The sequence below is a fragment of the Numida meleagris genome, chromosome 2, assembly GCF_002078875.1.
Source record: "Numida meleagris isolate 19003 breed g44 Domestic line chromosome 2, NumMel1.0, whole genome shotgun sequence".
Taxonomy (NCBI): Eukaryota; Metazoa; Chordata; class Aves; order Galliformes; family Numididae; genus Numida; species Numida meleagris.
The window spans coordinates 103165266-103191819 of record NC_034410.1 but is presented as its reverse complement, the minus strand read 5'-3'; the positions used below and the strand labels follow the sequence as shown (position 1 = coordinate 103191819).

The window sequence follows — 26554 nt, the reverse complement described above, 5'->3', positions numbered from 1 at the left end:
CTCTTAGTTAAAGGTTGGCTGTTTGGTGGAAGGAAGTAAAAGCTCCCACAGCCAATATCCTAGAGCCTCAAATGGTAGCATCTGAAAAAGAAACCTTATTAAAGTGAAATCAGTAGAATTTCACTCTTCTTGCTACACTAATCTAAGCAAAATGATTTTATTTTTCCTGGGGAAAAAAAATACACGCTTAGTGACAAACAGTACAGACGAGTCTGTGTTGCAATAATGTTATATTCAGGAGACACACTGCAGTGTATTAAAGAACTACAGTGCACTTCTCAAATGAAGCATGGCAAGGTACTTGAAGAAAATACACGTTGATGCGTTCGTTTTATTTTTGTTTTTCTTTGTTTCTGGCTCTTCCTTGTTCTTAGAAGACTCACTAATGGACAGTATGCCTTGTCCACTACTGATAGCTAGTAGTTTACAACCTGTTGACATTAGTCATGACGCTTGAGTTGTTTGTAAAAATGCAGCCTGTTAGTTCAACCATATTCTGCACGTAATTCATTAAATGTCATTTTTTAAAGATAATTCTGTAATTGTGGTAAAGAATTATGATGCATTTACCAGAAAGCACTGCTTCTCTGTTCTTGATGTAAGGCCAAAGTACTGAGACTCCCCATGAACTTCTGATTGATTTATAAGCCATTTAGACACACTCGAGTAGCTCTGCAGAACAGTTATTAACAAAAGCAACAGAAAGTAGTTTTCCTTAAAAACTGAACTTTCCTTAGAAGTGTAAGATCCTTAAGATGTCTAACCTTTTCTTCCTGCTAGCAGTCCTTAAAGAAATCATTGAATATGTAAAATACTGGTGCTGGGGAAGAAACAATTGTGTCATGTTCTGTGATGGGGAGGAGGAGTTGGAGAAGGCAGGCAGGTTGGTGGAGAGACTAGAATTTAATTCCATGCTTTTTTTTTAATTGTTCCTGTGGGAATTGCTGAATAACTGATGCAATAATAAAAGCCTGTTTGATAGGACTCTATTCATAATCACTGAAGAAATTACTTGTAGGAGCAAATTCATTGGAGCGAGAGTTGGCTGACTGGCCCCAGATTAAGTGATACCCAGTGAAGTACAAAAACATTTGGTTTATATTTTGTTTCAAGAATGTTTATGTTGTTTCCTTTTTTCTATTTGATCTCATGTCGTTTTGAGAATGAGATGATACCTCTCAAACCCTGTTCTTGCCCCTGACTTTCATGTTAATGTCACTGCAGAAGTGGAAGGGATGGCGCAAAGTGTATGTGAAATGTAAAAATGATATGGACAGTAATCTTGTACATCTTGAGTTTTTATTTGCATTGCTCTTGCAGATGGCAAAATTAATTTCGCCCTACTTTTCTCTTCTAATTTTGCACTTCAGTGTGTCTGTTTTGAAGATGAACAGGCAGATGAGACTGAGCTTATGTAGGCTTAAGTAGTTGCAGTGGAATATAAATACTTCATGATTTATTTAACCTTTGAGCAGAAATTCCTTTCTGGTAGAATTAATCTGCAAATAGCTGAGGTGTGTTACCTCTTGAGTTATGATTGATCATGCAGGATAATGAAACTCCATTGGCATCAGGTTTAGGACTGATGTACATATAAATATAGCACAGATAAAGCTGCCAGATGCTGTGACTGATGGGTTGGTTCAAGGTACTCCAGGCAAGTCAAGTCAGCCTTGTCTCTCCAGCTATCGAATGCCACATACTGTGTGGCTAGCATTAATATGCTGTAAATAAAACTTTGTTTATGTCACAGTTGGGAGTCAGTTTAAGAAAAAACTATCCTATAATAGTCACACGGCAAATATTTGCCTTTCTTGATTGCTAGAGGTTTATCTTGATATTTAAATGGGGTAATACCTGTAGGCTAGTATCCACATACAGCGTTCCTATTAACTACTGGGGCAATCATGTTTATTTTAAAACTTTTGCTATCTTTTCAGCACTTTTCTTCCCAAAGACTAGATATTTCCTCTGGGTAGGAGGACTTTCAGAATATCTATCTCCAGAGCTGATAATGCAGGAACATCCCTCCCCTTCACCTTTTCTTTCAAAGATGATCATTGACTTAACGTCTTTTGCTGTCATTCAGTATCCAAAGAAAGAATAATAAAAACCTATAAGGACCGAAGTTCCATAGAAAAAAATCAAAAAGACTTGTTCATCTTGTTCAATAATAAGTTATTTACTAGCAAATATGTCATATTAATATGTTTTATTATTTTTACTGTCCATGGTAAACAATACGAAAAATGAGAGATTTCAAAAACGGCAGAGAAATATGAATGGTTTCTTACTCTTCAATGATTGGAAATGAGGGCAAGCCAGATACTAACTGCTTTATTCTAACTTCTCTTATGACTACTATCATGAGACATTCACTAAACTTGTTTTATGCAATTACATTGTGTAAAACAGTTGTACATGTTCGTGTTTTTCATGACTATATATTACTTTGGTCTGACTATTTCTTGGCAATTCCTATCAGTAAAATATCTTTGGCCTTGATTATGTTTTTTCTGACACATCTGTTATTATTAATTTCTCTATTATTAAATCATATTTCAGTGACTGAAGGCTGTCATTGCACAGGTAGCCATTCTGAAGGGTGGGAAATGCAGAATTGATATTAGTCATGCATCATGACTAACCTGACTAAAACTGTGTTTTTTTTGCCTTGAGAAAACTTGTGATATTGTAGTTTTCTTCCAGGTTTTTCCTGCCTAGCAAATACCTGGAAGAAACCAATGCAGGCATGGTTTATGATGATATATAACGGTGAATGTGTAGGAGTATCATTTTTTCATGGTGAGAATTAATATTTTTTTTTCATGTTAAGATCACTCTGTGCTTCAGAGAATGGTGATGCTTATATTGATCGTACAAATAATCAGAAACGTTAACAAAGGATTTTTTAGTGGAAGCAGTGTAGAAGTTTGACCAATTACAAGTGCTTTAGCGTATGCTCCTTCAAAGTCCCCAACTTGCTTTCTAAATAGTCTTTTTCTTTGGCCTTTATTTCATTGGATATGATAGTACAGTTGTGCAACAAGTGTTCATGAGATGGAATCAATGTTTTGGGGTATTTATATTGCTACAGATAGTCACATTTTGTTCTTAAATAACAATAAAACAGAGCAAATAAACATATTTGTATATCATATAATGCTAAATTATCTAAGCAGAAATGTTCATTTGAATCTGCACTATCTGAATGCTTTCTAGCTACAAATAGAATATTTTTTGTGGGGGAAGGAGATCTAATCTGACATCAAGGCATCTAATAAAAACTAGCAGTATGGATTTCTGTGTGAAGCACTGCCTTGTAATGGTACTGTGATCTGAGGAAATAAAGGAATGGTGGAAGAGAGGGGTAGCAGGGCCTGAAAAGGTGAAATAGATGTGGCAGTGTGTAACTCAGCCCTTGGGAAATAATGACAAACTAGACAGGTCAAAGATGAGCAAAAAAGACTTGTAAGTTTTGTTTTTAGAATAGGACAGTGTAATCAAGGGGTTCATAAGTAGTCTTTTTATTGGGGAATCTTTGTCACTTTTGGCTTCAAGTACCTTGACTAGTGTTTTGATGAAACCACTTTTACTTGGCAAATACGGGGAAAAAAAACTAAACTAGGTGAAGCCTTTAAGGTACTTTCTAACTTAATGTATAGTGCCTGCTTCAGTGTCTACAGTAGTCTGTATACATAAGGCAAGTTTTATAATGGTAATCCATAATTTTCTTTGCCCTTTGTGATTTAACTGGAGGCTTCCCAAACTGGAGATGTGTTAAGTAGCCCTGGATTATTCCTTCTTCCATGAATTTGTGCAGTGCTATCTTGACTGATGCCTTTCCCCTGTGATTCCTGTGCTGAGGAGGGCCCAGCTTGAGCATCTTGGAGATTTTTCATAGTGCTTCTTATTTGATGCTGTGTAATCCTATAGAAGTATTCACCAAAGCATGACATCATTGGATTGCTAACAGATCTTCTGCCTTCTGTCTCATTATGAACGTGGTTTACCAACCTAAAAATGTTAAAGTTACACAAGGGTGACTGACTCAGCAGAGAATCACAATTACTTTTTTACTTCCTTATTACTTTTTTATGCTTTTTTTTTCTAGTAAAAGCAGTAGGTCAGGAATGATTAGCTGTTTTGTGATGGATTTGTACCTATCAAGGAATTAATAGTAATGTACAGAATGCTGTTCCTACAGCTGTTCTGGAATTGAGTTCCCACCAGTGCAAATAAACTGCAAAAGAGATTTATAGAAGAAAAGGTCAGATCTGATAGACGTTTGGGCAGGGAGGGGGCTGAAGGCTGAGTGTTAAGCACTTCTTCCATAGGAAGATGATTAACATTTTTAAAATATGAGTACAGAATAATGTTTCTCTGCCAATGGGATCAGTAACAGGACTGAAATAATGATTAGTTTTTGATTAGATGGATTTTTTCCATGATTTTGATGAACTATGCATATTTAATGTGTGAGAGGGAGAGAAATATGTGAGGATTTTTTTTAAATATTAAACACCAAGTGTTCTGAATGCCTCATCTGTTTAATGTTACTCGTACAGTGATTAGAAATGAAGCTGACAGTCTAAATTACACAAAACATTTACTGGGCTTGGTAGTAGCACAGCTTTTTTTATTTATCATCTGGAATGAAATTTTAGTGTATCAATCAGCTGCAACATCTTTGGGAATAGAATAATGATTAAACAATGTTTGTGAACCTCCTGCCACTACAGTTTCCACTGCTTCAAGGAAATGACCTGCTGCCATTTCATCTCTGAAGAGCTGTCTGTCATTAGTGGGTATAGGTATGGCAACCTACTTCTTCGTCTTGGATAAACTGAGCGTCTGACAATAGCTAAAATGTTTGTAGAATGAAACTGCTGCCTAAACATTAGCAACTGAAAACTGAATTTTCCTGTCTTATCCAGCAACAAACAAGGAAAATGACAGTAGTGTCAAATGGTCAGTGTTGAATGAGATTTTGAGAGGTGAAGGTGTGTGAACTGAAGGAAGTAGCTTTAATAATCTGAAGCAATGCAGCAAACCACTGGTAACCATGGACTTAGAGACAGAAAAACACAAGCCTGTGTAGGGCAGGGAAAGCCTCAAAGACATTATGCTAAAGATGCAAGTGACTTATTTTCATAGATATTTTCACTTTTCTGATTATTGTTTTCCCCAAAGTATAAACACTTACATACTACTTTCAGAATTTTTAAGCGTATGTTTTTCTTTGCATTCCCAAAGAATACTTAATATATTAAGGTACAGGTTTCCTGTTCATCAGGATTTTTTTGCTGGAAAAGACCATTTTATCAAAGTAGGAACTAAATATAAATAAATAAGGTTAATTCTCCTCTTCAAGGAAAAATGCAATACAAATAAAAACTTGAATTTTTTTAGTCCAAGTTTACCTTTTTATGAAACCTTTTGGTTGAGAGCGAGATGTGATGTGTAGCTGAACTTGAAGTCCTGTTAAACATGAAGAAAATGGCAGTGTGCTTCCTTCAAAAGGATACTTGAGGTTTTTGCTTGCTGTAACAAAGATCCTTGAAACCTATGTTGATATATGGGAGATCTTTATCATTTGAGTTTAAGGGTGAGAAAGCAAATGATAATGTATCATGTAGCTTATTTGACAAATGTACTTTGTTTGATTAACTATTTCAGAGACTGTTAGCAAATATTTTGCAGTCTGTCCTCTAACATACTATTTCTTGTAAGGGGTCCTTGCAACAGCAATCTATTAAGTTTTCATTTAAGATGAAGAAGCCTCAGAATTCTGTGAGTAGATTTTATTCACTGCTTATTGAGGCATAAGTTGGAAACTCTGATATTACAAATTCCTTTTGTCAATACTTAAACTTATTTTTTCTTTTGTTTTTAATTTGAATTCTACAAAGTTGCATTTTCTGATAGAAACTATACTGTGCATGTTGTTTGAACTGTAAGATGGGGACTGAAGTATTTTTTCTTACTTTCAGGAACTGAATTAAGAAAAAGGGGACGTTCGGTTGCTGATAAAATAATCAGCAAAGCTGATCAAGTATTCTGAAGCTTGTAGAAAGTAATATAAAAGCTCTTCTCGTTCATGTAGTTTTGTTTTGAAGTCTTTTACTTGTAACAAAATATATCCTACTTTGAGAATTAATTTTCTTTTGGAAGAAGTCCTTGAAGTCTATTTTTAGTAACTGATTGAGAGATGCAAGAGAGTGTATGTGATTCCTGAATGTCTTCCTGAAGGAGCTCAAGCACTTTGTTTAGTGTAAATATCTCTCTGTATATGTATATACATATATAAATACATATATATTTATATATGTTAAAAAAGTATGTGCATGCTTGTATATATATACAATAACATAACATTTCTCATAGCATGGGCAGTTGTTTTGTGGATCATTTCTAACATAATAGACCAGCTGGTAGAAACTATCTAGTGGGTTCATAGTGAAACAATAATGGCTCACCATTGAATATAAAATAGCTTTTCAGAAAACACTCATGTGTAATGCAGATGGATAAGAAAAAGTGACATGTGCAACTTGCTCTTCATTGATACAGTGACAAGCAGTAGATGGGACTGCAGTTCTTTGTATGCTTAGTACTTTTTTTGCCCGACAGTAGAAATGCCAGTATAAATTTGACTCCTCTCTCCCTTAAATTGCAAAATGTCAGTCAGTAGTTACAGTGGTTTATGGAAATGAGGGTAACGTCAGCTTACTTCAGTGTTATGCTTTTCATGCTTCAAGCAAATAAGACCACTTTCATAGCTCATTTGTGGTCAGAAAAGTTTGAGGTATTTTGGATGTGAGCAATAAAGCATTGTAACAGATGCTCAGGACATGACATGGCTGTTGTCACTAAGACGCAGTCAAGGCCTTTGGGTGTAGTCCTGTAATGGATGGTGCTGTTCTCCTACACCTGCTCTGATATGTTCTGTGACTCTTACAAGCCTGAAGGTAAAAAATGAAAAGGGAGATTTCTTGTAGTTCTTATAGTCTGGAGCTGTCTTATTGACCACTGTGGTTGAGGGCAAGGGGCACACTTCCTTTTGCCGTACAGGATAATTTCAGGTCTCTGGAGATTCTGCCGTGAAGTGCTAGTGAAGTGCTGGGCCAGAGTTAGTATGCACAAACTGGGAGTACCAAGAACATCTGTCTGGGTGAGGCTGAAAATGAGTTGAGAGCAGGCAGTTGTCTTAAAGTTTCAAAATAAGTGTTTCACTTTTTTCTTCTGTTGGATTGCTGGTTGCAATGACAAATCCAGCTTAATTATCCTCTTCTGAACATCTAATTTGGAGCTGCTGACTTTCCAATGGCTTGAGAGAGAGTCTGGAAAGAGGCTGTTTTCCTCTGCCTAAAATTAGCCTTGTGAATACCCCCCAGAGGTACTATGGTTTGCGTGCTATGTAAACATTTTAAAGAGGGTGTGCAAAGGAAATCTATCCAAGAATAGAAGGAAGGTTTCATGTTGCTAGGTTATATTGAACTGCAAAGGTTTGCCAGGTTCCTCCATGGTTACTCAGCTTACTTAACTCTTTGTATGGGCTGTAGTTAATGTTGTTTTTTTTTTAAGACCATTTTCAGATGCCAGCTCAAGTACTGAGCAACAAAATATAAATGCTCTTCTCTGAACAGTGAGGAAAAATAATGCAAATTAAGATTGCAACGCAAAATGCTGTGGGGAGGGATATATATATTGCCTCATTCTCTTTCAGCTATTATATGCTCAGGAAACTTCGTGTTTTATGAAGGCATGTGACTTTCCTCCGATGGGGTGAGTTTACCTTGTAAACAGCAAATTGAGAGATTTACGACATCATACTATTTTTGCCTCCCCTTCGTGTGGGAGAGAAGGTGACTTCTTAACCAAGGTCCTTGATGAAGTGGATGATAACGCATTCTGTCTGACCTTACTCTAGATCTCTTACAAAACCTTCAAAAAATAGAACTTTTATGCCCCAATTCCCTGTCTACACACTTGGAGTTAATACCAGTTCCTACTTTATGGGGTTCCTATGGTATTTGAATCCTGTACTACCAGAGACATACCTTCTTAGGTATGTCCTGAGTGGAGGCTTCTTTGTTTGGTGTTCTTCACAACACTTCCTTACAAAGGGATAGCTTTCCTCACAGACAGATGAAATTCTCTTTATTCTATTTTTTCTGGGTGGCTCCATATTTTTGAAGTTATTTTGAATGAACTCCTGGATACGGTTTTTCTGTTCCTCAAGGCTTAAACTATGCTTTGCTTTTGCTGTTTACAAGGTTCTTACAAGCAATTTGTTTATCTTATCAGAATGTCTAGTCAGATAAAATGACTTCTCATAAGTGATAATGTCCACTGTGCAGTAGCTTGGGTTGAAAGCTGATAGGTTGTGCATAAAAATGTGACTTGTTTTGTCCTTTTCTTATTTATTCTAGCTTAAGAACTGTCAGTCACTGGTGTGTCAGCATGAATATTTAGTTTACTGCATTTAGAAGCCAATTCTTTTCACCATCTCAAATTTCCTGTCTCAGTATGTCCTTGCACATTTAACTCAATAAAACCAAATTTAAAAACGTAAGCAAACTTACTTTGCACTGCTCAATTATTAAGCAGAATAAACTTGTCTAATAGATTCTCAGACTTTCAAGAAATAATAGCTCAGTGTCTTTAAGGCTCTTGTTTATAACTGGAGTATTCATGCATTTGAGCATCAAAGGGAGAAAAATACAATTGATTGTTTCCCTAACCATTTAAACTGGAAACATATACAAAGGTTATATAGTTTTGTATTCCAGTATCAGATCCCTCTAAAAGACTAGTGTTTTTGGGAGAGTGGTCTAATATTAATCGACCTGATTCAAAGTGCTTAAGTCCTAATCGTGTATGAGTACTTATGCATATAAAAAGCTTTTGTCCTGCTCGATTACCTTTGTTGTTCCTCAAAAGTAAAGTGAATTTATTTTTGATTTTTAAGCCTAATATAGAAAAATGTATGAGCTTGTTTGTGTCTTTTGCATACATAAGATATAAACTGATAACCTGGATGAAGGATTGTTCTAAAGGGACAAAGAACAGAGCAAAGATAGTGAAAAATTTACATTGTTTCTTATTACCAAGAATATACCTTCTCAAGACAAAGCTCCTAAATTCTTCATGCAGTATCCAAAGTATCACCCATAATCTTATCTGTGTTTGACAGATTCACTCTTTCTTTTCATTCTCCCATTCCTCTTTCAATCCCTCAGGCAGATTGGTGAGTTTGTCTTTTTTTTTTTTATAATTTTCATTCCAGCAGCTATATATAATAAGGTATTATTAAAGTAGAAGAAAAATATTCAGAACCAATAGACATCAATAAATAAAGAAGAGCAAGTTTGCTTAAGTGCATTCTAACTTCCTTTGCTTTTCTTATCTGCACCCAAGAGCCTCAAACTAGCTCTTGCTTTTACATAAATGTTGTAATATTTTACTACTAGGATATTGCTTTCTACCAAAAATACTTTAAAAAGAAATATTTACCATACAAGCTAAAGTGAAAAAGGAGTCTGGCTGTACCAATAATAAGACTAGGTAAAAACCAGATATCAAAAATACAAAGCACGGCTATTTGTATGTGCCTTCTTTTGTTGCCCTTTCGAAGTACTGTAGTCAAAAAGACCATGCTTATTGCAACTGCAGTTCTGTTAGAACAGGGCAATTCTTCAGCTCTGCATTTTCTTCAAGTAATCCTTGCACCTCTCAGACAGAGTGACCCCATGGAATGAGTCCCCACCTTTTCTAAAGTCTAGCACTTTAGTGCTAGCACTACTACTGAGTCTACAATATGAAGCAGAAGGAAAAGTAATTGTCCTAAAATGGGCAAACAACAGCTAATTTTGGCTAAGAGAAGAATTCCATCAGCTGTTTGAAGCAGCTGGGCTGTGCTTTGCTGCTCTTGCGCTTGGTATCAGCGTGGCTGTGCAAAAGTGCATACGCACAATGTGTGTATACTATCTTTTTGTACACAATTTGTTGTACCTTTAGCCAGTATACATAGTAAGATCTTGGAGCACTGGAAAGAGAATATCTTTTTGTAAGTGGATGGTATATGGATAACGCTTTTTGTTGTTCCTTTTCATTTAATTGAACCTTTCTTTCCAGATCTCCATGAATTTAGCACAAAATGTTTGTGGTTTATTTTATTTCCTGTTTTTTTTCAGTACAGGTTGGTGTAGCTCTATATGTTGTCATGCTTAGTGAAGGAAAATGTGAATTCTTTATTAGGAGTTCCAGTCATGCTTTTAACACTTACAAAACTTTAGCTTACGAAGTATTACAAGTGATGTAAGTGTTAGAGGTTGGCAGACAGAAGTATGTATGTCTTATTTCCCTCTGGCTAGTTCTGACCAGTCTGTTCTCCAGTACTCTTTTTTTTTTTTTTTTTCTTTAAATATAGATAGGGCTATGTATTTTATGGGGAGGAATTAATGTTGGAGGGCACTCTGGATGTTGAGATTGAACTTCTGGTAGGTTAGTAGTTGGTTGGCTGACATACAAAAAAAAAAACCCACAAAAAAACAGAAGAAACAAAACAAACCAACAGCGCAACGGTACTCTTTGTTCATAGTGCTACAGAAATAATGAAGTGTGAATTATTTTTGTGACTCCTTGCAAAATCAAATGGCAGACAGTGGAGAAGGATATAGCCGTAGCTGCTTTGTTATATTGTATTACATTATTTATGGGTTACTGAGCATCTCTGTAAATTCATAGGGGCATGAGAGCAATTAAAATGCTACTCTTATTCCTTTTGAGTCTCTGAACATAAGTATTATGTGTTCAGTATTTTAGGATCTTAAAAATACATAGTTTATGCAAAACATCTTAGCAGTGGTTCCAGCTTTCCATTTCACTTGAGAGCTTTTTCAACTATATCTTAAAAATTATCACTGTGTTTAAAAGAAACCTGAGAAGCAAAGTCCAAGAAAGTTCATGTATACCTGTAACTGTAAAATGGTTAAGATTACTAAATCCCTTACTGAATGTTGGAACTTTAAATTACTAATGCATTTTTAATCCTCCCTTTCCCTTAGAGAAAAGATGGTTGTGTACCCTTTTCCCCTTCTGGGAAGCATCTAAGCCAAAGTATAAAATGCAGCTTGATACTCGTTTACTTTGTGTTTGCCATCTTACTGTTACGGTTTTGATAGTCTCTGGAGTACGATCTGTATTGGAAAGTTTGGTTTGAATTTATACCACTTTTCAGTTGTCTAGCAGTATTTTATTCTTCAGAGTTGGGTTTTTTGGGGTCTTTCTTTTCTGTAGCAGCAATAAAAACTCTTGACTTGGAAGAAGCTGCAGAACCTTAGAGATTTGATAGCATCTTTCTACACCAGACATCATCTGACTTTCAGCAGTTTCAAATATTACCTTAAGGGCAAATACTAGCAACATGGATGCTGATTCTTGAAATTTGCTTAAAATGATATTGTTAGTCAAACTGAGGCCTATTCTCATGTTTTATACTCAGTGATGTTACAGTGATGACTGGATGTTATTAGTAATTCCTAGAAAAATTGAAGATCTTTGCTCTTTCTGCCTTGTCATTTCTCTTAATGAATTACAGAATTGCTATGAGGGGGAGGGGTGGAAAGTAAAAAGTATCATGAATCTGCAATGCTCTAGAGAGAGGGAGGGCGGTGGGAGAAAATTAACAGTGAAAATATAACTTAATAAGTTAGTGATCAGTGCTACTTTAATAAAAATCTTGAAGACATATAGACCATACCATGAGATTGATGTTTGCAATTAACAATAACTGAATCTAAAGCATGATTCAAGGTATAGCCTAATACCTGTATGCTTGTACTGTACTCTATAGTACAGATTTTGACTTGTTTAAAAAGTTATCTGGCTGGAGAGGAAACTATCTGTTCTTTTCTCTGTTGTATTAGGGGATGGTGAGGCTGTGGCAAGCATCCTGTACTGAACCTTTACTGAATTGACTCTGCATGCTTTTAGTTAGGATTCCTTATAACAAGGTGCTGCCCTAAAAAATACTACCACAGTTCCCAATAGGAAAAAAGAACCCGAACTATTAAACCTGATGACAGTTGTTTTGGATTTTTTTAATGTAGTTGGGGCCTTCAAAAGCAAGAGAAATTTATTCACTTGTAAGCTTGTGAAGAATTTCCAGCTGAGAGATTAAACAAAGCAGATTTCCTCCGAACTGGCTGAATGTAATAGAACAGCTAGTAGAAATTAGTTAAAAATACTGGGTTGAGACAGCCTTGCATATTGGTAGGTTTAGTGACTGAGCAGGAAGAAAAAAGAATCATTACACAACAACAGAACATTAGCAGAGATGTTTAGTGATTTGAAAACTAGTCTTAATGTTTACAAAATATCTCTGTTGTGGCAGAGTTAACTACAGTGTTGACTTCTAGTACTACAGACACTGAGACTTGGGTGTTAGAACCGGAAATACAGAAACAGATTTATAAAACAACAAGTCTAAACAAAACTGATTTGAATTTGAAATTTATTTTATTTCATGAAACTTACTGTTCTGTTAGGCTGTAGCAGAAATGTGTATCACTGTGTGTGTGTGTGTGTGTGTATTGTGTTCTTCATTTAAAGTAACAGAAAGTGTCTAAGGATGTAAGGCTGCAACTTAGAGCACCTTCCTCCAAGACCCTCAGAGCATCCTGGAAAGAGGTGAAGTAATTCATCAAAAGTCCTTCTAGGACCCAGTTGTCCTTGCAGGATGGTGTGAGAGGTGGTATCTGCTAAACCCGGTAGTGTATTGACAGGCTGGGATCCAGCTCTGTTGTCTGCTTGGATGCCTTGCCCCACTGAGAGTGCTGCCTACTGACAAAGCTGTTGCTTCTCAGGAAAGCAGTTTGAGAATCATGTCTCCTCTTTGAAGTCTTCTCAGTCTCAGCCACTCTAATGTCTTACTAATGAGACAGCTACCAGCAACTATACCATTATTTTAGTGAATGAGTTAAAGATCTGTATGGTAAATATTAGGGTACCTTTCTATTAACAAGTCAGCCCTTCCCAATAAAAGCTGTGCTTAGTTCTTCCTACTCATTCAGCATGGTGCTACTGAAGTCTATGAGGATTGCCACTAACGTAGTGTAGGAAAACTTTTCAAAGTTGTAGCCTGTATCCAAGTTAATTGCCCACTGGTCTGGCAAGTCATCTGAGTTGTTTGGCTTTTCAAAGACCCAGCACAGTCTGTTGGGATCAATGGGTGAGGTAACTCAGGAAGGGAAGGACAAGGTGAAAAGGGAGTTGAGCTATCACATAGCCTTCTCTAAGGACTAGGTAACCTGAGGAAACCTGGGAAGGGGTGGTGAAATGAAACATTGTCCATGCTGTAAGGGTTTTCTCATGTTGCACAGAAGCATGCAATACTTGCCTCTTTAAATGGTACTACAACAGGTGCGATATGGTGTCTTTGTTCTCATATTTCATAGTGGTAATCTCCTGAAAAGTTTCCTTTGTTTTTCCTGAATAATGTCAGGCAATACTAGTAGGCTACTGCATTATTGCATGCCTTTCTTACCCTAAAACCTTAATGCTACTTTTTTCATCCTGCAACATAGTATTTATTTATGCTCTTGATTAAGGCACCAGGACATGTGGAGAGCTACGCTTCATGTGATAAGGGTGGCAGATGCGACTGCCAGACCACCAGGCAAGGCAAGAATTTAGTTTTCCCTTCCTACTTCTTGTAAGGTGTGATTACCAGAATGCATTTATTACTGGCTTCAAAAACAAAATTAGATTCTGCATTCACAGTTATTCTTTTTAACTCTTAGAAGTTGGATATTTTGGTATAATTTTCCTGTATTACAACTGACTGTCATAAGTTAAAGATGAAAGCTCATGCCTGACTTTCTCATCTGAAGAATGGTGGTTTCTTTCTTCTCTCCCACCCACCTGGAATCTAAAGTAAAAGAGAAAAGTAACTTGGGCTGCAAAGTGGAGTAGTGCTACTACAAAACATTAATATCAAAGAAGAACTACCAAGCCAGAAAGTGTGGTCCTGTAAACTTAAAGGAGTGCCAGGTTTGATTTTAGGTGTTTTTCTCTCTGAAGAAATGTTTGATCTTCAAAATGAAACTGAACCTGTTCTGCCCTGAATAGATTTTTTTTTTAAATATATTGTACTGTCAGTACCAGTTATTTGCAAGACTTTAAACCAAATAGATCTTCATGGATGGAATAGCTATCTCAGAAACCTAAGTTACCCTAAACACCAAAGCTAGAGGTACAGGTCTTCATAAAATATGACTCTTTGGATAGTATCAGGGATGATGTATGTAAAAATGTTTGATTATTAAAGCATTTTAAGGTTAACAATTTCCAGGTTTAAAAATGCTGAACTTAGGATTTTTTTTTTGTTACTCTAACTAGTGATGCCTTTACGTAACAGTATGTAAAAGAGCTTTTATTTGGGATGAGTCACTTGAGTTTGTATGTGTTTAAGTACTTCCCACCTGCCAAACATTTAAATACATATGAAGGATTGTTTGGATCTAGATACTTGGCAACTACACTGTGCTCTAAATTTTGTTCACAAACAGAGACTGAATTGTACTGGAGGTAACTCAGGCTAGCTCCAAGCTAGATAAGTAGCAAATCTTTCTGCAGCATTATTATTCCCTAATAATTTAGGGCTCTTGATATACCTGATTTTCCTGATCATGTGCTAGACATCATTTAGTCTCTTTTAATCTTTCAGTCCTTTAAAGTTGCTGCTCCATCTCTGTGTTTACCAGAAAAAAAAAAAAAAAAAGGTAACCAGGGCATCATGTGGTTTCCTCCTCTAATTTGTCAGGGCTTTTTTCCTGCTGGGCAGTTGGTCGGTATGGAGGCTAGAAGGGAAGTAGTTCCTTGCTGTGTGTGTCAGGCAGCCAGTCATAGCTTTTTGCAGGTCTTGAATGTTTTCATTCAACATTTTGAATGTCAGTATCCAAAGTAAACATTCTACCTCTTTTTGTGTTTTTTTCCATGTTATTTTATCAGAGAATTTCATAGAATCGTAAAGGTTGGAAAATACCTCTAAGATCATTTAGTCCACTCATTGACTCCTCACTACCATGTCCACTAACCATGTCCCGCAGTGCCACATCTCATTTCCTGAACTTCTCCAGGGACGGTGACTCCACCTCACTGGGCAGCCTGTTCCAATACATCACCACTCTTTCAGAGAATAAGTGTTTCCTAATATCCAAACTGAACCTCCCCTGGCACAACTTAAGGCCGTTTTCTCTCATCCTATTACTGTTACCTGGGAGAAGTGGGCAATCCCCACCTCACCACAACCTCCTTTCAAGTAATTGTAGAGAGTGAAAAGGTCTCCACTGAGCCTCCTCGTCTCCAGTCTGAATAATCTCAATTCCCTTGGTTGCTCCTCATAAGACTTGTGCTCCAGACCCTTCACAGCTTCATTGCCCTTCTCTGTACACTTTCCAAAGCCTCAACATTTTCTTGTAGTGAGGGGCCAAAAAGTGAACACAGTACTTGAGATGCAGCCTTACCAGTGCTGAATACAGAGGGACCATCACCTCCCTGGTCCTGTTGACTGCAGTATTTCTGATACAAGCCAGTATGCCACTGGTGGTCTTGGCCACCTGGGCACGCTGCTGGATCATGGTCAGCTGGCTGTTTTACATATCTTTTTGCTCCATGCAGCTTTCTAGCCACTCTGCCCCAAGCTTCTAGTGATGCCTGGAATTGTTGCTACCAAAGTGCAGGACCCAGCACTTGGTCCTGTTGAAGCTCATATAATTGGCCTCATCTCATCAGTCCAGCCTATCTAGATCCCTCTGTAGGGTCTTTTTATCCTGAGGTAGCTCAGCACTTCCATCTTGGTGTCATCTGCAAACTCATTGCGAGTGCAATCAATCCCCTGGTCCAGATTGTCAGAAAAGATACTAAACAGGGCTGGCCCCTGTACTGATCCCTGGAGAATACCACTAGTGACCGGTTTCCAGCTGGATTTAACTTCATCCACCACCACTCCAGCCAGTTTTTTACCCGGTGAAGAATGCACTTGTCCAAGCCACAGGTTGTCAGCTTCTCTAGGAGAACGCTGTAGGAGACAGTGTCAAAGGCTTTACTAAAGTCTAAGTAGACTGTAACCACAGCTTTTCCATCATCCAGTAGGCAGGTCAGAGAAGGAGGAGATCAGTTTTGTCAAGAAGGACCTGCCTTTCATGAACCCTTGCTGGCTAGGCCTCATCCCTTGGTTGTCCCGCACATGCCTTGTGTTTGCACTCAGTATTATTTTCTGTGACTTTCCTGATACTGAGGTCAGGCTGACAGGCCTGAAGTTCTGCAGATCTCATCTGACTGTGAATTGAGGTGAATACTTCTCTAACTGTAAGTACTAAGCATAACTGATGTCAACAACAGATGAGGTGCTGCAAAAAAGGCCTTGTGCTTTTGATGCTTAATTTGGCTGCCTGTAAGTTAGCTGGAGTTTCTGAAGCTTGTAAGAGGGCTTATGCTGTCTTGTCCAGAAATGGTTCTGCGTAATCTGCAGTCACACCTTGGATCCTTCCAAATAAAAGTGGCAGAAGGATTCCAAAATGATGAGTAGCAGCTACACTTAGAGGCATGCTTCAAAGTAGCTGGTGGACACTTCAAAATCCCCAGATGACATAGAGCCCACTTTTTAAAAACATGTACTTAGACATTCAAGAATGCAGTGCTTAGCTGAAAACGCCAAATGCAAATGTCTCTACCTTGTAAAGGTAAAGCCAAAGTGAAAGTTAATTGGAAATAATGTATTTAAAAAACATACAGAAAACACACTACAAATCAGAACTCTGAAAAAACATTTAATGTTCCATACCACAGAAATTTGTTTGCTGTTTTTTGAAGAGACATGAAAGCCATAAAGTATGCCATACTTACAGAAGCATTCAGCATCCATCTTTTAACATAAAGAACCAAGAAGAGAACAAGTTGCACTTTACTCTGGAGAGCACCAAAACATGAAGTAGGAGCAGTAAGAAGGGGTCTGGTGTCACTGAAGGTCATTTTTTGTTTCTTTATTCTGAAAAATGTTAAGACTACTCTCATTATGGATTAAATGGTACTGTTTGTGTGCAAGTGTGTTTCCTGTGATAACGACAGTACTACTTTATAACTCAGGAATCTATATCATAAATGCTGTAGCACTGGTTACTGTCATTTTGTCCAAGTGCTATATTCTCTTTCAGGTCAGAACTCACAGGCAAAGGCTTATTTTCCCTAGAAACAGAAGAGTTTTGCAGGCTTGCTCTGACATTCAGAATTTTCTCATTTCAGCAGAATGCTGAATTAGGATGCTATGAGTTTATAATGTTGCACATGTACTGTGACTCCTTGCCTGATTTTGAGGAATACAGCCCAAATTTCTCGGTGTAAATATGAGCCAAATATTGATACTCTCAAAACTGATCAGTTCTGTCTTTAGTGATGGAAAGAGGTCCTACAGAGATGAAATTTATTCTCATCCAGTTGAATTGCAGTGGGTATCAGAACTCTAAAATTATTGGAAAGTTATTCAAGTAGGTCTTTTCTTTAAGCCAGTCTACTCAATGAGTGGTATATTTCAGCTATGTGCATCAGCTTCACAGTGGAAGTTAAATTTGCCATTAATTCCGTGTAGACAAATTGAAGCAGAGTGGAGGGAAATGTGGACTGTCTTGCTAATTTCATGTTGGCTAACGTGACTTAAGCTGCAGCAAAAATGAGACCTTTTGCAGTTTTTTTTAGATGAGGCAGAAGGTCCTATTAAAGACCTTAGGACAACTGGAAAATGTCATCCTGCTGTCCTGGAATAAAATAATGCATTGCCTTGTTTGTGCTACGACTTTATTTCATGCTTTTCAGTTCAGCTGAACTACTGATGCTCGTCAGGTAAAAAGAGCCATTTAAGTTGTATCCTGTTATTGGGCTCCTTCACCTTTTTTTGTTACACAGGACTTTGTAGCCTGTCACTTAAACCGCCCTTCAGGCCATTGGTGACTCTTCCTAGATGTGACAGATACACGAGTAGGATGTCTGTAGAAATGAGTGACTATGTTTATATGCTACCCTTCAGTGAATGGTTATGAAATGGGCAGGTGAGTATTGAGTGCGTGAATTGTTTTATTTGATAAAATGTGTGAAATGAATATCTTGTGGTATGATTGAGTAAAGCCGTTGAATAAGTACAGACTTTTATGTAGAGGTGCAAAGCTTATACCAGTAAACGTAAACTATGCTAATTTACTAAGGCATATACAGTATTTTTTTTCAAATAGTGTTTTAGTTCACTACCCTGAAAATTAGCTAATGCTCTTGTTGCTAAACTATTTCAAATAAAAGACACTAGTGTCTTTAAAGCATTCCAGTAGCTATGCGGCTGAACCTTTCACCTTGATTTTAATTCGTATTGTGTATCTGTTATCCAAAAGGTACATGTTCTGAATGAAGCTGTACTACGTGTGTAGACTGTGCACTTCTTATTTTTCTTGTTAATCCATATTCTGTTAAGAGAGTCTTTATTTTTTTTTTTTAAATTCAACTATTGCAAGGTATCTTTCTTGTCTCAAATCTGTGTGTTCCTCGTGGCACTTTTTAACAAAGGAAACATTAAGCTTAAATGAACATCTCCAGGTAGCCTAGCAACAGGATATGATTAATAATACCTTTCACCTAACTGTATGCAGATAAATGTCTGAAAGTGAAAGCAAATTTAGAATTGCTTGGCCAGTGCCTGGTAGTGCAGTGAGAGAGAAAAGGTAAAATGGGATAATACCATGTGATCTTTGGTAACAAAATAAAAGAGAGAGAGAGAGAGAGAGAGAGAGAATAAGATATATTTAATGGGTCAGATCTGCCTTAAGGAGTAAAATGCGGAGCAAAATAGCTTTTCTATTTTTTTCTTCCGAACAATTAAATGGTATACCAAGAGAAAGAATAAATGCCCATGCTTCTCATTATTGGTTATCATCACTAATTCACTAGCCATGTTTTTTCATATATGAGAGATCAGAAACAATCAGCAGTAATTACTAGGCCATTATGGCTAAAATTAAATGTAGTATAAATGAAATGTTGTATAATTTAATATACACTTAATGGCTCTGTGGTAACGTACCAGTGCTTTTAGGCCTGAAATGATTATTTGTGCTCAGTGCTGTACTTAAAAAAAAAAAAAAAAAAAAAAAAAAAGACAAAACTAATAATTATAATTCTGTATCCAGTAATTTTTGTATTTATTTAAGCTTATAATGGAAGTTTCCTATCTGAGGAATGAAGGAGGAGTTGTTAGACATTGTGCTAAATGTTAGTGCATTATTTAGCTTTTATTATTCTGTTTGCAAAAACTTAAATGCCTTTTGTGTTTGTGTATGTGTGTATATAGACACATATATAAAATTGGAGATACTTTTCATGCGCTCGAAATGTGTTAGAATCTGAGTTGGCCATGCACACTTAATTCTTTCCCGTTTTGTATTCATTCTGTATAAAGAAAGGGCGCAGTGGGAGTACAGTGAATATGGATTCATTTAAAGCTCATCTTGTAATAGTGAGGAATTGGTATTTGTGTAGGAGTAAAATGGAGTAATACACTTATTTATATGCTGAATGTAGAAGATCTAGTTATCTTGAGACAATCCCATGGACTGGCATGAAATCATAAGCACTTGCCTGTAGAGGAGAAATAACCTGTTACAATTCAGAAGCAAAAATTTCTGTCCTGCACTGCAAAACCTGCATAACCTGCATTTTCTATTTTCAAATTACTTAATTATACCAATCGTGCACTATCTTCTGTGTAAAATCAGTAGAGCTGTTTTTTCCAGTTCAGTTTTTTGTTCACCTTTGGTACCTGCTGTCAGAATATGAAAATTGTTTTGAGTTAGGAAGCAGGTCTATTTTATAGAGTTCTGACTCTTTTTGAAGGAAGGTTGCTGTTTATTTCTGCAATAGGTGCCACCCTCAGTTACCATGGAAGGATGTTGGCATAGTTGTGTTATAGTATTTCAGACATGCAGCCTTGTACCTCAGAGGGTTGCCCTAACCTTTGTTAGGAGGGCTGAAATGCCCTCCTGCAGCTACCTATTGCATAGTAAGCATTCATTCTGTTGCCTGATATTCAGTATAGCATACTTAAGAATGAGAGCTGGTAGCACAGTGATGACACAAATATGAGATCAAATTTTGAGTTTCGCTTTCCGCATATAAATAAACCCCAAACCTGCCATTTTGAGGGATTTCTCTGTCATGTCTCTCTAGTATTAGTGGAGAGAACTATTCCTAATTCTGATTAGGAAACAAGTGTCCTTAATCCTGAAGTCTGAGACTACTCTTTTTGAAATTACTGTAAATCATACTACTAATTTACCTGAGATAAAATGGTGGCCTAATTTCTCTAGCGCTGTTGAATGCAATCTCTTTGGATCTCTGCTTGTAACCTAGCCTAACTATGGTTATGCAAATAACTTTTGATACTTCTTTGAAACAACATTCAGCAAAGGCTTTTCATGGAACTAGTTTGACCTGTATCTCAGCTAATTATTTATTCTCCAAGAGTTACAGCTTCTGGTCAGCGAAAACTATTCATGCAGCTGTTTACCAGCTATATTGACCTTCCAGTTTGAGTCATCTGTTTTTGCTTGGGTCTTCTGCCCTTAAGTATGTTTGTAGGCTTTGGTTGAAAACCACAAAACAAGGAAATAGTGTAACTACAAGCCCCTTTTTTGGGCAGTAGTTTGAGGGAAGGATTTATTTTGCTGGAGAATCAACGCTCCTGGGTTGTGGAGGAGAGACTTTTATGTGGAATATGTAAACTGAGATGAAATAAAGTGACTGCTTTCAGACAAACTTCATTTTCCAACCAGTCAGTTTTAAGATGAAGTGTAAGTAACAAAACAGCTGTGCATACAGTTTTGCAAATACATAGTATTTTGTTGTATAATGCAATTGAAACAATTCTGAAATGAGAAATGGCTAATGTTGGGGGTAAAAGAAGAGACACAGCATTACAGTGACTGCACCTGGATATGAAGATGTTTCTGTGCAATTCTTCTCCATAGCTCGTTGTATTTGAATAGGTGGATGCAATAGTTCTCAATGAAATAGGCAGTAATAAAGTTCTGTGTCCTCTGAGTAATGGCTCATGAAAGAGTAATTATACATGTTTATTGCATGTTATCTAGTCTAAATTTTCAGAAGTCATTTGTGACCTGGAATGCCTCAGTATCTTCTGCAACCCAACTGAGACTCCCTGTAGGAACCTCTTTTTGAAAGTGCTTTAAATCTTCCCTGAACTCAGGACAAAAGAGGCAAGTACTTGGACTTCTCCAAAGCCTTAGACAGGGTCCCTCATAACATCCTTCTCTCCAAATTGGAGAGGTATGGATTTGAAGGATGGACTGTTCGGTGGGTTAAGAACTGGTTGGCTGGTCGCAGCCAAAGGGTTGTGATAAATGGTTCTATGTCAGGGTGGAGGCCGGTCACGAGTGGTGTCCCCCAAGGCTCAGTCCTGGGACCGGTGCTCTTCAATGTCTTTATCAATGACATAGACGATGGAATCAAGTGCACCCTCAGCAAGTTTGCAGATGACACCAAGCTGAGCGGTGCAGTCGATACATTGGAAGGAAGGGAAGCCATCCAGAGGGACCTGGACAGGCTGGACAAGTGGGCCCACGAGAACCTAATGAGGTTCAACAAGGCCACGTGCAGGGTGCTGCACTTGGGCCAGGGCAATCCCAGGTATTTATACAACCTGGGGGAAGAAGTACTTGAAAGCAGCCCTGCAGAGAGGGACTTGGGGGTCCTGGTGGACGAGAAGCTGGACATGAGCCAGCAGTGTGCACTGGCAGCCCGGAGGGCCAACTATGTTCTGGGCTGCATTAAAAGAGGAATGGTCAGCAGGGAGAGGGAGGTGGTGGTCCCCCTCTATTCGGCTCTTGTGAGGCCCCATCTGGAGTACTGTGTCCAGGCCTGGGGCCCCCAGCACAAGAAGGACGTGGAGCTCTTGGAACGAGTTCAGAGGAGGGCGACCAAGATGATCAGAGGGCCGGAGCACCTCTCCTATGAGGAAAGGTTGAGGGTACTGGGCTTGTTTAGTTTGGAGAAGAGAAGGCTCCGGGGAGACCTCATTGTGGCCTTCCAATACTTGAAGGGAGCGTATAAACAGGAGGGGGATCGATTGTTTGTGAGGGTGGATAGCGATAGAACAAGGGGGAATGGTTTTAAGCTGAGACAGGGGAGATGTAGGTTAGATATTAGGAGGAAGTTTTTCACACAGAGGGTGGTGACGCACTGGAACAGGTTGCCCAGGGAGGTTGTGGATGCCCCATCCCTGGAGGCATTCAAGGCCAGACTGGACGTGGCTCTGGGCAGCCTGGTCTAGTGGTTGGCGACCCTGCACTTGGCAGGGGGTTTGAGACTCGATGATCTTTGAGGTCCTTTTCAACCCAAGCCATTCTATGATTCTGTGATTCTAAGTATATAATGCTGAATCCTTTCAGGCTTTTATGTGGAGCATAGTTCCGGGTCTTTTTTTCTTTCACAATTCAAAGAGATGAGAAAATCTGTTTGGCTGAGAAATTTTGATGGAATTATGAGTACTTTTAGCATTTTCAGTGTGCATGCATGTTTGTCTTTTTCTCCTTCTACCCTCTACCTCAGCTGCCAAAACACTTTAGCATGCATCTCTGACTTGCAGTAATGTGCTTTGTACTTCCATCAGTGAAACAGGTGTCCCCATATTTCAATTGTAAATTTGGCCACTGTGTGTCAGAATGCCCTCAGGATCTGACCTTGTTGAGAAGATACAACATCAACCAGGTGATCCAATTGCTAAACTGAGTAGCGTAACTCCCACACAACATGTCTCAAGTAGCAGGAGGCAAAATGAGAACAGCCTACCTCTTTAATATCCATCCAAGGGTCCACTGGATCTGTTTGGTGTAATGCTTACAATGCAATCATTAATCTTAATACTTTCATTCTGTGGAGATCAGTGACATTCACAGAAGTCTGAGCAAATCCATTTTATTCATTGAATCCCGTTCAGCATTCCCATAGTCTTGCTGTATGGCCTTGCAGAATTTCCAGTTTAATGGATGCCTGAAATGTTAAATATGTTTCTTTTTTCTTGAACTAGGCAGAAATGGTTTATCTAATACAAAAAAGGGGAAAAGAGAGAGAAAGCAAATGCAGTGATGGAAATTGCTTTTCTGTGCAAGTCAGGCTGTTGTTCCTCTTTTGTTACTGCTTGTTCATCTGCTATTGCTTAGTAATCCTTGATTTGAACTGTTTCTTGCACTGCACTCCCTTTTGTTTGGATGTATTTTCCTCTACATCAATCTCTTTATCATGATTTTTAATGTTACGATTTTTTAATTGTCTTAGTATTGAGAGTTGGATCTCTTCTGGCTTCTTCATCTCTTCAGTCTTTTTCCTCTTCCCTTCTCAGCAATGTTCATATGTTTTTTTTTGCTGAACACTTCCAATAATTTACACTTGGTGCTGGCAATCCAGTTTCTTGGTTAGAGTGTGTAACTGGCATATGACAACATCATCCTTCTCCTGCCGACAGAAGAGGCTATTTAAATAGTTTCACATGAAACTGAATCAACAGATAAAAACTGATTCATTATCTTTTACTGTTCCTTTGCCATTTGAGAAGCAGCATTACATTACCAGGGTATGATAATAGTGGGTTGATGCTGTCCTAGACTATTGGCAGTATAGGGGGGGTTTTGCAAGATTTTGGGGGATGGTTGCCTTGTTTTTTTTTTTTCACTGGGGAGAGTTATTTTGACTCAGGAAGAATACACTTAAGGAAAAATGTGCTAACTGTACTCAATACGTCTTGAAGTGTAGTGGGGTGTTCAAAATGACAGATGAAAAACAGTTCTCAGCTATCAGTCTTATTTGAGTGAGTAAAGATTCTGTGGAAAAAGCTGACGTGCCTATTGAAAACAGGCAGAGGATCCTCGGTTCCTCTGCTTTTTATCTTGTTTGATGAAGAGCTCCTTTTTGGTCTGGAATGTATAACATCTCCAGTAATTTCTGCCATTTGCAGGTGCATGCAGTGGATTGTATTCCTGTCAACTTAGTAGTCAGGGCGGAGTATAAAAGTGGTGTCCTCCCAGGGAATGGTAACAACAAAGCTCAGGAACCCAGCAACAAATAATAAAGAGAATGAAGAAAATGAAAGAGTGCTGACCAAGAGGGATAACAGAAAAAGGTATGAGAAGAGCTGGCTGGTGCAGAGCCAAGTGTAGACCTCGGAGCTCAGTGGCAATGGTGTTCTTGCCTCCTTCAGCTCTCAGAGCTAATAAATAAGGCTTTTGAATTGCTGTCGTTGATTTTTTCCTTCTGTAAAGTTTGTGCTTAGTTTGTGACACTTCAGTAGACCTTGAAGCCAGGAGGGATTTTTCATGTGGTTAAAGGAATGCTGAAGTGTTTTGGTTGGTTGATTTGTGTTCCTTGCCGCAGAATTGAGTTTTAGCACACGCAATGTACTAAGGTCAGAAGAGGCAGATTTAGGAACAAAATTTGCTGCACCTTGTCTTCTGTTTCTGGACTTCTTTCCACAGCCCTTATCCCCATGGTGCAGATGTTTCCCATTGCAGGGTCCATTTTTGAGAGTGTCTGGAAGAGTTAGTGAAATTGGAACCATAAAAAGCAGGCAAATGATAAATACAAGAGGTTGAGTAAAGAAGATTATTTTCCTTAGCTTTAATAATGGAACCATAGGCAAAAAGACAAAAAGGCTTAGGAAAGGATAAATCTAGCCAGATTGCTTTTTTTACTCTTCTGATAAGATTACAGAATAAGCAGATGAAAGGCAAGTGATATAATATGTGCATTTTAGTAAACCTTTAGACACCATCTCAGCAAAGTGTACGTGAATAAATAATACATGTTGGCCGGGATATAAACATGGGCATATGGACTCTGGATAAGTTGAAGGACTGTAAATAATGAGCAGTGATGGATTGAGTCAGGAGGAATTGTACTAATGAGGCTCTGCAGGAGTTAGGATTTAAGCCCAAGTTTTTATTCTTTAACATCTTTATTACAGCATCTTTTCAGCATGCTGTTGATTCCCCCCTACCCTTGTCAAAAATGCCAAGCAAGGCAGAGAAGTAGAATGTTGGCACCTACTGGGATGAGTACTAGGTGGAAGACAAATTCAAGTATATATTAGATATGCTTAGACCTTAGAAGTAAGGAGGCTAGATAACTTTTTTTTTTTTTGGAGGCAGTTATGAAGTTGCTACTGATGCTTATAGCCATGGAAAACTGTAGTGGATAGCAGTTTAAATGACTGGATGACTGAGGAGTAGCTGCAGTGTTCAGCTGGGTGCCAGGAATACTTAGATTGAAGGGAGCTTAGTTTTCTGTCAGGGATGTATAGCAAGTTATTGAACACCTTCCTTAAGAAAGTTACTGAATGGCTTCCTGCTTGAGACATCCCATGCTGCACTGGGAGAAAGCAGTTCCTGCTGAGTGCAGGAAGATAATCTGAATAACTTCCAACTCTGTAAAGTTTTTGTCTACAGGTCTAGCCCTCAGACAGCTGGCTGAAAGCATCGTATATATGAAGCACTGCCCAAAGTCCCACCCCCAAACAGTCCTGTCCTCCTCAGTGGCTCCAGTGCCACCAGGTGTGCCACCATACAGCAGAGCCAGATGTCTAGTGGTCTTCCCCAGACGTCGACACCTATTTTCTTGAAGAGCTGCAATGAGAGGGGAAGTGCCAGCATGTAGTTAGCATTTTATGCACGCTCTGCAACACAGTGAAAATGCTCAGCTGTGTTATGAGGAATGACCAGAAAATAGCTTAGGCTGAATAACTGGTTCTGGAGAGCCATTACTCAGAAATGTTAACAATAATAAGGCAGAATATCTACAGAATGTTCCCATACTAAATGCCATCGAAGCAGGCAGGGATGGATTAGGCTTGCTCAGAAGTCTATTGTCAGAGCATTTTCAGTGAATACTGCTTTTCTTGTTAAATTTGTAACTCCTGGAAGAATGATTTTTTGACAGATTGCCATTTAGTGTTGAAATAATGATTTCAGTTTTTCTGGAACTTGTTTGTATCTTCAAAATATCATTAGTCAAATGCTAATAATTCTCTTATATATCATATAATGCATAACACGAGTTGAATGCACACCATAGCGTTACAAGTGGCTTAGAAAAAAAGCCTATGTGAGTCTGTCAATGATACAGTAATCAGCATAGCTCTGATTTTTTTTTTTTAAGATTTTTTGGGAGTATAATTCCATCGCCACTGCTGAAACACACCCACCCACTGCCTTACTGTGCTCACATCCACTAATTGGTCTCCAGAAATGTTCAGCAAGCATCAGTGAATGTCAGTTGGGGCCATTTTTTCCACATGGAGGAATTCAGTGACACACCTTTGCTTCATATGCACTTCCATGTCAGATGCCATTCTGTCTGACTGCCCCTCTGCTGCGATCTGTCACACGGCAACAACATGTAACTGGATATTGGTGGGAAGGCTTGACCCTTAGTGCCATACCAC

The 26554-nt window shown here is 38.2% G+C and overlaps 1 protein-coding gene across 10 annotated transcripts in view; it reads left to right on the top strand.

Moving 5' to 3' along the window:
- Window positions 1-26554, top strand: part of CHST9 (carbohydrate sulfotransferase 9) — an 89031-nt gene that overhangs the window by 17738 nt on the left and 44739 nt on the right. Inside the window, exon 1 of one of the 10 annotated variants that reach the window (XM_021387582.1) lies at window positions 7595-7788. The exons of 8 other annotated variants lie outside the window; for them this stretch is intronic. The gene's annotated coding sequence lies outside the window, so the exon portion shown is untranslated. Of the gene's footprint in view, window positions 1-7594; window positions 7789-24150; window positions 24239-26554 lie in introns of those variants that run through there. One more of the 10 variants, XM_021387583.1, reaches the window with a different exon arrangement.